This window comes from Porites lutea, chromosome 4, assembly GCF_958299795.1.
Source record: "Porites lutea chromosome 4, jaPorLute2.1, whole genome shotgun sequence".
Classification (NCBI taxonomy): Eukaryota; Metazoa; Cnidaria; class Anthozoa; order Scleractinia; family Poritidae; genus Porites; species Porites lutea.
In genome coordinates, this window is record NC_133204.1 from 20,089,085 (window position 1) to 20,099,261 (window position 10,177).

At 40.9% G+C, this 10,177-nt stretch overlaps 3 pseudogenes; 2 read left to right on the forward strand and 1 right to left on the reverse strand.

The window, feature by feature from the left end:
* Positions 1–1,397: 1,397 nt before the first annotated feature.
* LOC140934372 (uncharacterized) lies at positions 1,398–9,758 on the reverse strand (annotated as a pseudogene).
* Positions 6,941–8,863, forward strand: LOC140932855 (uncharacterized; annotated as a pseudogene).
* Positions 8,865–9,367, forward strand: LOC140932857 (uncharacterized; annotated as a pseudogene).
* Positions 9,759–10,177: the final 419 nt, after the last annotated feature.

Below are 10,177 nucleotides of genomic sequence, written 5' to 3' on the forward strand. Positions count from 1 at the left end.
CCTAAAAAAAATTCAGGACTTTAACGGGGTTTGAACCCGTGACCTTGCGATACTGGTGCGATGCTCTACCAACTCAGCTATGAAGCCACTGACCTTGGGAGCAGGTCAATTGTGGGTTCATATGTTCCCGTGCAAGAAATGAGTGTTAATGATATATGAAATAAATCATATATGAACTGCGGAAATGAAGCCTGCTCCCAACCAACGTCAGTGGCTTCATAGCTCAGTTGGTAGAGCATCGCAGCAGTATCGCGAGGTCACGGATTCAAACCCCGTTGAAGTCTTGGATTTTTTTTAGGCTTCTTTATGCAATTGCATAAATTGCGTCCACTACGACGACCATTTCTTCATTTCATTTCCACTGTTCATATATGATTTATTTCATATATCATTAACAATAATTTGATTATATCTGTCTCTTTTGGCTTTTCAAACTATTGTCAAAGTAGCATAACAGGGCTCCTTAACTATTCTACTACCCAAAGTGGAACCTTGGTTTTAACTTTTTCATCTGTGGATAGTGTCTTGTGAAGCTTACTGAGCTATACTTTCATGTTATACTGTTTGTTTTTAATTTTTTTTTGCAAACTGTATTTTCGGACTTTTTCAAATTTGACTGTTGCATACTTGGCAGAGAAAGGCTTGAATAGCTAAAGTACAGTGACTCACGTGCATTTGCCATAAGCAGATTCACTGACAGGTGGTGATTGACCGTAAATGCACAGTAGAGTATGTTACAACATTTGAGTGGCTTCTTGTTGTCTATACCACTTTCTTCTGGCAAAGTTAACATAGGTATGTGACTCAGTCTATACATTTTTACAAACCAGAGAAATAGTGTATTCCCAGGGAACAGTACAGATTGATTGGAAAATTATAATGTCAATGATAAAATTTTGGTTTTTGTTGTTTTAAAGAGTAGGTTGGAACGGCAATATGGTTAACAGATATTCTTACCAAATGTTGTTGTTAATAGTAGTACATATGAAGGTAAACTCCCTTCTCAGGTTTGACCAGGATTTCCTTTGTTTCCGCATTACCCAAATTATTCAAGACTGTGAATAGGGCATGCAAAAAGATCCTGAATAAAACCAGGTTGAATACTTGTTTAACCTGAGAACGGATTTTGCCTTCCACTTATACAAAAGTTGTTGCTTTTAGTGTGGTAGCACTTCAGTGATATTACAAGTATTTGTATTTAGCATTGTAAGGTCTCTTGAGAGGTTCTCAATAGGGGGCAGGCTTCTACTTGTCCAGTTGTGTTGATACAGTTTCAGTTCTTTGTTATTAAACTGGTCATGAAACCTCAACCTTGTTCCAAGAACCCTGGGAACATGGGTTGGAAACCTTGTCTGATTTATTATAGTAAAAATTGAAAAAAAAATCGTGGGAAAGTCTCAAAGCTGAATGTTGTCTCTGAGGTAACGAAATACACGAACACAGTCATTGACATCCAGTGCCAAGGGGTCAGGAATTATCTGCTCACATTTGGCCCTTAACTCAGGTGATAAAAAGTCATCATGACAGGCAAGTACATCAGACAGCTGGGCAACCTCTTCAAGCTGCTCTTCTTTTACTTTCCATCCTGTAAAGACAAGCCAAGATGATCATCATTATGACACATTCATTATCCTTGTTACAACTGATACCTATTACATGAATAAGGTATAACAGCATTTGAGTCAAGTTTTTATTTTGTAACGAAATTTTGCAAATTGTGTAGTTTTAGGTTTTTAGTCAAGTACACTATTTTCAATTGATTTTAGGACATTTTTCCTAGAAATATGTCAAAAGTAAAAATAACTCAGAAAGTCACATACATGTATGAAGATAGCAATGCTCCCTGTTATGATATCTAGAACTTTCTCGAATTCATCTACATTTGCTTTTTGGATAAGAACATTCTAGAACGTCAGTTTGCTAATCTCTATTATTATCCCAAGCGTTATGCAAGTCTCTATAAATAGACTGATTATGTATTTGTTTGGAACATTCTAGAAATCCCCTCTTTAAGGTATATAAGCAACCCCTTGACTAGTTTTTTCTGTCTGGTAGTATGTCATTAGCTCTACGAGTGTAACCTACTTCTGAAGAGATTAAAGTTTGTGTTCTACGAGACCTAGTGTGTTCATAGTTTGACAACTATGAACACACATATTGGCCGCTATCGCTGGCTCAGAATGCCATTTGGTATAAACTCAGCCCTGGAAGTATGGCAACAGCGAATGCATAAGCTAGTGGAAGGACTCACAGGCGTAGAAGTCATCGCCGATGATTTCCTAGTTTGTGGTTTTGGAGACACTAATGAGGCTGCAATAGCTAACCATGATCAGAATCTCAAAGCTTTCCTTAGGCGCGCAAGAGAAAGAAACCTCACTCTCAACAGCGAGAAGCTGAAACTTCGACAGTCACAAGTTCCTTTCATAGGACACCTCCTCACAGCTGAAGGTCTAAAACCTGACCCGTCAAAGGTACAGGCCATAGTTGACTATCCAGTGCCTACCAACCTCGCAGAACTGAGAACGTTTTTAGGAATGGTGCAGTATCTGGCAAAATTCTGCCAACATCTGTCTACAGCATCCCAGCCTTTAAGACAGTTGGAGAAGAAGGAAGTTGAATGGCATTGGCAACGCCCTCAAAGTAAAGCCTTCGATGAGATAAAAGATCTCGTCACTAAAGCCCCAGTTCTACGGTACTTTGACGTGAGTAAGAATATAACTATACAGTGCGATGCCTCACAGTACGGTATTGGTATTGGAAGGACAGCCAGTCCACTACGCAAACAGAGCACTGACCACCACAGAGCAAAACTACGCCCAAATAGAGAAGGAGCTCCTTGCTGTTGTGTCCTCTTGTGAGCATTTCGAACATTACATTTATGGCAAACAGGTCACAGTCGAAACAGACCACAAGCCACTGATTGCTATACAGAAGAAGCCAATCAATCAATCAATCTAAAAGACTACACCATATGATGCTTCGTTTGCAAAGATTTGACCTGAATCTTACTTACAAGCCTGGCAAAAAGATGTACATTGCTGACGCACTTTCTCGCGCTCTACCTAAGCAGTCAAAGATATCAAGCACCTCACACTTCTGTGACGATCTAGAAACTGTCAACTTTGTTGAAGACGTGCCGATATCTGACTCAACACTTGCAAAGTTTCAAGTAGAGACCGCCAAAGATGAATCTCTACAAGTGTTGTCACAAGTTATACGCGCTGGTTGGCCTACGAAAACTTCGATGGTACCTACTAGCGAACAGCCCTTTTTCAAATATCGAGACGAGATGACACTCCAAAATGGCCTAATATTTAAAGGAACGAAGATAGTCGTCCCACAGAGTCTTCACCGATGTATGTTGGAGGAAACAGACAAATCTCATCAAGAATTGCAAGCATGCCTTCGAAGAGCTATAGAAGTTTTCTTCTGGCCAAGGATTTCTGCACAACTCAAGGATCTAATTGATAAGTGTTCTATATGCCAAAGTGTTAAACCTGAACAAGCTAGTGAACCTCTTCAACCTCACCCAGTTCCTGACAGGCCATGGCAACGAGTTGCAACTGATTTGTTTACCTTTGAGAACCGCAACTACCTTGTATCAGTTGACTACTACAGCAACTTCATTGAGCTGGACTATCTTGCTAACACTTCGTCCCAGACAGTCATTCACAAACTGAAGATGCATTTTGCAACGCATGGGGTACCAGATTATGTTGTTTCCGACAATGGTCCGCAGTATACATCCTCAGAGTTCCGAAGATTTGCAACAACATGGAAGTTCAAGTATGTCACCACCTCACCGCACTACCCACAAGCTAATGGGATGGCCGAAAGTGCAGTCAAAACATGCAAGACAATAATGAAGAAAGCTCTTCTGTCAAAATCCGATCCATATCTTGGATCATTAGATCACCACAACACTCCTAATGCCGCGACAGGTATGTCACCCTGCCAACGTCTTTTTGGTCGCCGAACTAAGACACTCCTATCCTTCTCAGAACCTCTACTCAAGACCGAACAAACAGTTAGTGACCTTCTCAAGAAGGATCGTGTCAAGCAAGCAAAGTATTTCGACCAGCATACCAAACAACTCTCAGAACTCAAGTCAGGTGACATAGTGCGCATGAAACTGCCTGGTGGAACACAGTGGTCACAAGCAGTTGTTTCTTCTAAAATCGCATCTCGCAGCTACAAGGTTGAAGTCAATGGTAGATTCTATAGGCGTAATCGTAAGCAGTTGCGTTCTACCAAGGAACCACTTCAAGAATCTCCCTATGAGATGGACGAAGATGACCTAACGACTTCAAACAATCTGTCGGAACAGACCCAGCCCTCTCCAGCTAGTACTCAAGCAAAAGTAGCCACAACCCCTCCTAGGCGTCACCTTTTCCTCTCACCTCGAACAACAGAGCTGAGTGGAAGACCGCCTCAAGTAACTACAACAACTGAGATAAGGACGAGATATGGACGATTAATCAAGCCGCCTAAGAAGTTTGATATTGAGTCATAGTGATGAGCATTGTAACCTATACTTACTTCTTTTAAAAAGGGAAAGATGTTATGATATCTAGAACTTTCTGGAATTCATCTACATTTTCTTTTTGGATAAGAACATTCTAGAATGTCAGTTTGCTAATCTCTGTTATTATCCCAAACGTTATGTAAGTCTCTATAAATAGACCGATTATGTATTTGTTTGGAACATTCTAGAAATCCCCTCTTTAAGGTATATAAGCAACCCCTAGACTTGTTTTTTCTGTTTGTTAGTATGCCATTAGCTCTATGAGTGTAACCTACTTCTGAAGAGATTAAAGTTTGTGTTCTACGAGACCTAGTTGACTCAACGTTCCTCATTGACTGACAAAACTCTCTCGTCCTTTATAGTGTTTGGATAGTTGGTTAAGCTTGTTAATTATCCGAACAAAATTTTCACTGGAGTTAGTGTATTTATTACAACCATTCCCGTTACTTCTCTCGAACATATTAGTAAACATTGTGTCTACAAAAAGTAGTGGTCATACCACATTCCTAAAGACCATACTGCTTTAGAAAATTATAAATATGATTTGGAATTCCATCTGGCAGGAAGGTGTTTTTCTGCGCTCGAATGCGATGGCTGTTCCACATAACATCAACAAAAATGTCAACTTCCTTCTGCGTTATTGGAACCATCAAGTAAGCCAATAAGTGTTTGAAAGGAATAGTGAGAGAAGAAGTTCAATTGAATGAAATCCTTAGAAAATCAGTCAATTTTTGGTGAAAGTTAATGACTACTGAAATTAATTTTGGCCAATCAAAGCAGACCCTGTTATGGCTACAGGCCCACGTCCCACACACCAAAGTGACAAGAATACGTACATGGTATGTCCACTGATATGTATTGCATTTTTGAAGGGCTACCTCTGGAAGACTGTTATTTTTCCCTTACAGGTTTCCTGGTGTCCCCTCCTATTCATTGTAGCTCACTTAAGCATCATTTGACATACAGTATTGAATTTCTACACCTGCTAACACTGTACACTACTCAGTCAAGTCCCATAAAATTCTAAACAAGTCGGTAACTACAATATAATTGGGCTTAGTTCTTCCAAACCCCGATTTCAAGAAGATGAGCATTATTTTATGAAGGCTCCTGGATTATTCCAAAACATTTTTTTATGGTTTCTTTTCATTTTCTTTCTTTCATTCTCCCTTTTTATCTATATTATTTTGTTACCTGTGTGTGCTGTTGTAGGGATCATAATAGCTTTGGTCTTTAAGGAAGTTCAGCTGATGCTTAAAAAACTTCTCTAACTGTTCATGCAATTCCCTCCACCACCTTTCAATCTGCAATTTTAAAGAACATTGTGGACTTGGTAAGTGATAATTTGACAGAATTTCCAAACTTACATTATACATAACAAGTTGCACTGTAGAGTCCTGTGACATTCCACTGTATCATCTCAACTCCTACAATGCTCCACGGTCTAGACATTTGTTTCATTCTGTTGACAAATATTATATAGGAAACACCTGTGAGACAATTTACGCTACTACAAGTACAGTTAAAAATTTACACATTACTATGCAAGTAGTTGGCCTGCTTGGTGCACATGCACACAGAGTATATTATATACCAGTTTATATGTATGCAGTGCTCAATAGAAGGACTAGAGCGTCATAATCTAGGTGATCTGATATCAATGCAAGATCTGGCTTGGCATTTTATTACTAGTTAGTTACGTACTGCATGGCATGTGCAGCACTGCTCAGATAAAATTACCAATAGTAGGAGGAGTAAATTTAATTTATATGCCTACCTGGTTTGATGTGAATGGTCCGTATATGATGGTCTCAATAGGAACCATTTCATCTCCATGCTGTTGACAAAGATTGGCATGCATAGTAGCCATTACTCCTGTTTCCGCCCCTTTGTCAACACGGATAATACTAGCCATTACTTTGGTGTTAAACAAGTGCTCCAGATAGAGCCGGCCAATTACATTAGGATCATTATTGGTCATCCAAACCTTCACCAAAAGCAGTTTCCGACTGCAAGTATCAATGCAGCCATAGGAATCCAGTGGTTTCGCCCCGTAACGAGTTCGCCCTATTATAGTTCGCCCCTCAAGGAACCTGGTTCGCCCCCCAAAACGATCGAGTTCGCCCCATGTACATCTGGATCATGTTTATCTACTAGTTTATGTCAGTACGCTAACCTTTTTTTGTTTGTGTCTCCTTGAAGTTTAGTTTATAAAGTCTGCAAGTCTTTTACTTTTGCGTTCGACAAGATAAAAAAATCTTGTGTTTGTTATGTTTGGCCGTCGTCCTGCATTTAACTTCGAAGACATTAAACGGCCATTCTCGTGAAAGTTAAACGTAAAACGGCCATTCTCATGAAAGCTGCACAACGCAATGACTGTTTACTTTGGTATGAGCGAGCACGCACAAAGCTGACATGGCCACGTGTCAAACAGAGCAATATCAACGTTTTTACAAATACGTAAATGTCCACAAATTAAACTATTAAGTTTTTGAGAGGGAAGATCAAAAACTTAATAATTTATCGCTTATAACTCCATTGTACAAACTTGTGACTTTTCATGACAATAAGGCTAATTAGTGTCCCTCGCGCAGCTAATAAGAAAGAAGGTGTAATTTTTTTTACTGTCTAGTGCTCTCTTTGCGCTTAGAAAGTAAAGACAGAATTTTCGTTTTAACTTAAACAACTGAATCCTTCCTGTCTGTTAAATTCCAAATAAATCGGACGCAGCATTTTCATTGCCACCAAAATTAAAAGTTTTTAAAAAAGTTCAATCTTTTGTTGCATTAGTGCATTGTCTAACTCTGTTGCTATTGTAGCATTGAACGTATTTTAATTAATTTACTTTAACAAAGGCTTCTAAATATAATTTCCATTAACCAATCAATTGGCTGCAATTTTGATCCGTTGTAAGCAAGGGTTTAGCTATAAAAGGCCTACTTCTTTTTTATCGCCATCCGTTAATTTGAACACTATAGCCTTCAGTCAATCACTGATTCGGAAAATTCAGGAAAAGTAAAAAAAGCAACATGGCAGATGGAGATTTGTGCATCTCGTGTAAATTGATCGTGACTACTCGCCAAGGGTATTTTGATTTTTTTTGGTTTCCTAAAGTCATAGAATATGTTAAGTATAAGAAATAGAATGGAGGGAAATAGTAACAAGCACAACGAATATAAAAGCAGTTCTTGTGTACCTTAACAAAGCGGGGTCAATTTGCTTTTCTTTCTCAGGTCGACCCGTGTAAAGCCACAGTAACACAAAGAGCCGACAGTGACTTCATCCCAGGTAAACAGCAGCACAACCACGCCGGAAAAGTCGGAGCTGCCCTCACTGCTAGGATTACAGCTCGAACAAAGAAGGAGGCTGTGGCTAACTTGTTCAAGCCTGCGAGTGCCATTGTGAACCAGGTGTTTCTTGAAGAGCTTACCGACGCACCTTGCCCCAGTCTGCATAAACCAGCTGACCTAGCAAGAGCAGCAAACTACCTTCGCCAGAGTCTTCACCCGACCGATCCTAAAGACATGGAATTCCACCTGGACCACAAGCACATTCCAGACTACTTCCTCCGAAAGGATATCACGGTTAGTGCTTTTTTTAAAAAATCAGATTTAGTTTCAAATAGCTTGAAAAAAAACAAAAAAACTAGATAATTACAAAGGCACGTTAGGTCAAATACTTTGTATAGAACTCCACTAAAGCACTAAAACATTGTGATTATACAAACGTTTGTAATTTTCTTTCAACCAAACTGATAGTATATGTGTAGCAGACTGACTTGGTGCAGTAGGCTTTTCGCTGGGACGGGGACCGTACTTATGATCCTTTCTCATTGCATTACAGGTTCGCCGTCGCCATTCCAGCCGCCACCTCATATTTGCCACCGATCAGCAGCTTGATGTGCTTTCCAGATCCAAGAGTTTGTATATAGATGGTACCCTTAAGCTCTGTCGCCATCCGTTTACACAACTGGTCTCCATCAACGCTTTCGTGAGAAAGATTCGGAGATCACGCCAAGCAGGTTCCATTGGTGTTTGCCCTGATGTCCGGCAAAAAGAAAAAGGACTACAAGGCGGTGTTTAAAGCAGTCATCGAGATGTTGCCCGTTCACCCGCCGTTAAGGGCATCGTTATCGACTACGAAATGGCTGCCTGGTCTGCGTTGCGGGAGGTGCTTCCTAGCGTGAAGATTACGGGTTGTGTGTTTCACTGGACCCAAGCTGTGTGGAGAAAGGTATGTTATGTTAGTAATCGTTGTTACATGTATGGGCAAATTGGCGACCCTGAAACTGCGACCTATATTCTGAAGATGAGCGAAAAAAACAAGTTTTCCGCATAAATCCAAGGAAGACCAAGGAACTTACTCACTCCTGAGGAAGGTAATGGCTTTGCCATTTTTACCCGAAGCAGAAATTGTGCCAATCTTCGAGCGCCTTCAATGCCAAGTGACAACTGAACACCCGTCGGATTTCATGGAATACGTCAGCCGCACCTGGGTGCACCGTAACGCGTCATAGCTGCCGTCATGTTGGAGCGTTTACCTTCGCTCAGTAAGAACCAATAACGACGTGGAAGGGTGGCACCACGGCCTGAACAGAGGTGGCCACGGAAAGACGCAGCTGCCCTTCTAAGTGCTAATCCAGCTGTTGCACGAAGAAGCAAAACTCGCTCGCTGTGGATCCGCTTAGTTTCAGAGAGAAAATTGAAGAGAATGCAGCGCAGCGTCTACCGTCAACTACAATCAAGAATCTTTACCCTGTGGGAGGAATACAAGTCAGGCGAGAGGACGAGCAAGCAGCTCCTACGGGCCTGCGCACGCCTGTATGGTCCACGCGACATATAATTCCTGTAGGTCTAACCCTGGTGCTCCTTTAGGAGACACCAAATGAATAAAAGCAATGACCACACGATCAAATAATATTAGATATATTGGGGGCGAACTCGATTAAATAGAGGCGAAATAATGCTAGATATATCGGGGGCGAACTCGTTACGAAGGAGGCGAGCTCGATTGGAACAGGGTGAATTTGTCGGGGGCGAATTTGCAAGGGGGCGAAACCACTTTCATTCCAGCCATAAACTGCGATTGGGAAGGTGTTATTTTGGTATCCTATTAACTTGTCATGTCCATCAAGGGAATGGACCCAATTCTTTCCTCGAGTAGTGACATGGCCTTTCTTTTTTTTTTCTTGAAGCAGGGAGCCCTTTCCTCTAGTGCACCTGGATCCATGCATCCTCGGAGACCCAGGGGCAGTCAGTCGGATCGAGAGAAAAGGCGTGACGAAAGTTTTCAAGTACGGGCGAATGAGCCCCTGGGTACCAACTCTTAGCGAAGCATTTCCAAAAATTCAAACGGATGCCGGCTCCTGATTGGGCACAAAAAAAACCTTTGTATGATTGTGCCCAATCAGCGAACAGCATCTCCTGAGTTCTTTTCATGTGTTCGTACACGATGGCTATTATCTCGCCATACTTGTCTGGTTCGTTCACCAAGGTTGTGCACGTATATTCGCAAGGGAAATTTTCACTTTCTGCTTCCCTAAACAGAAACGAAGGAACTATCAATGACTCGGAAAAACGTTTAGGATGACTATTCCCATTTGCACCAAGAAAATTCTGCTTCTGACCGATCACAAGGTATCGTAAATAACGT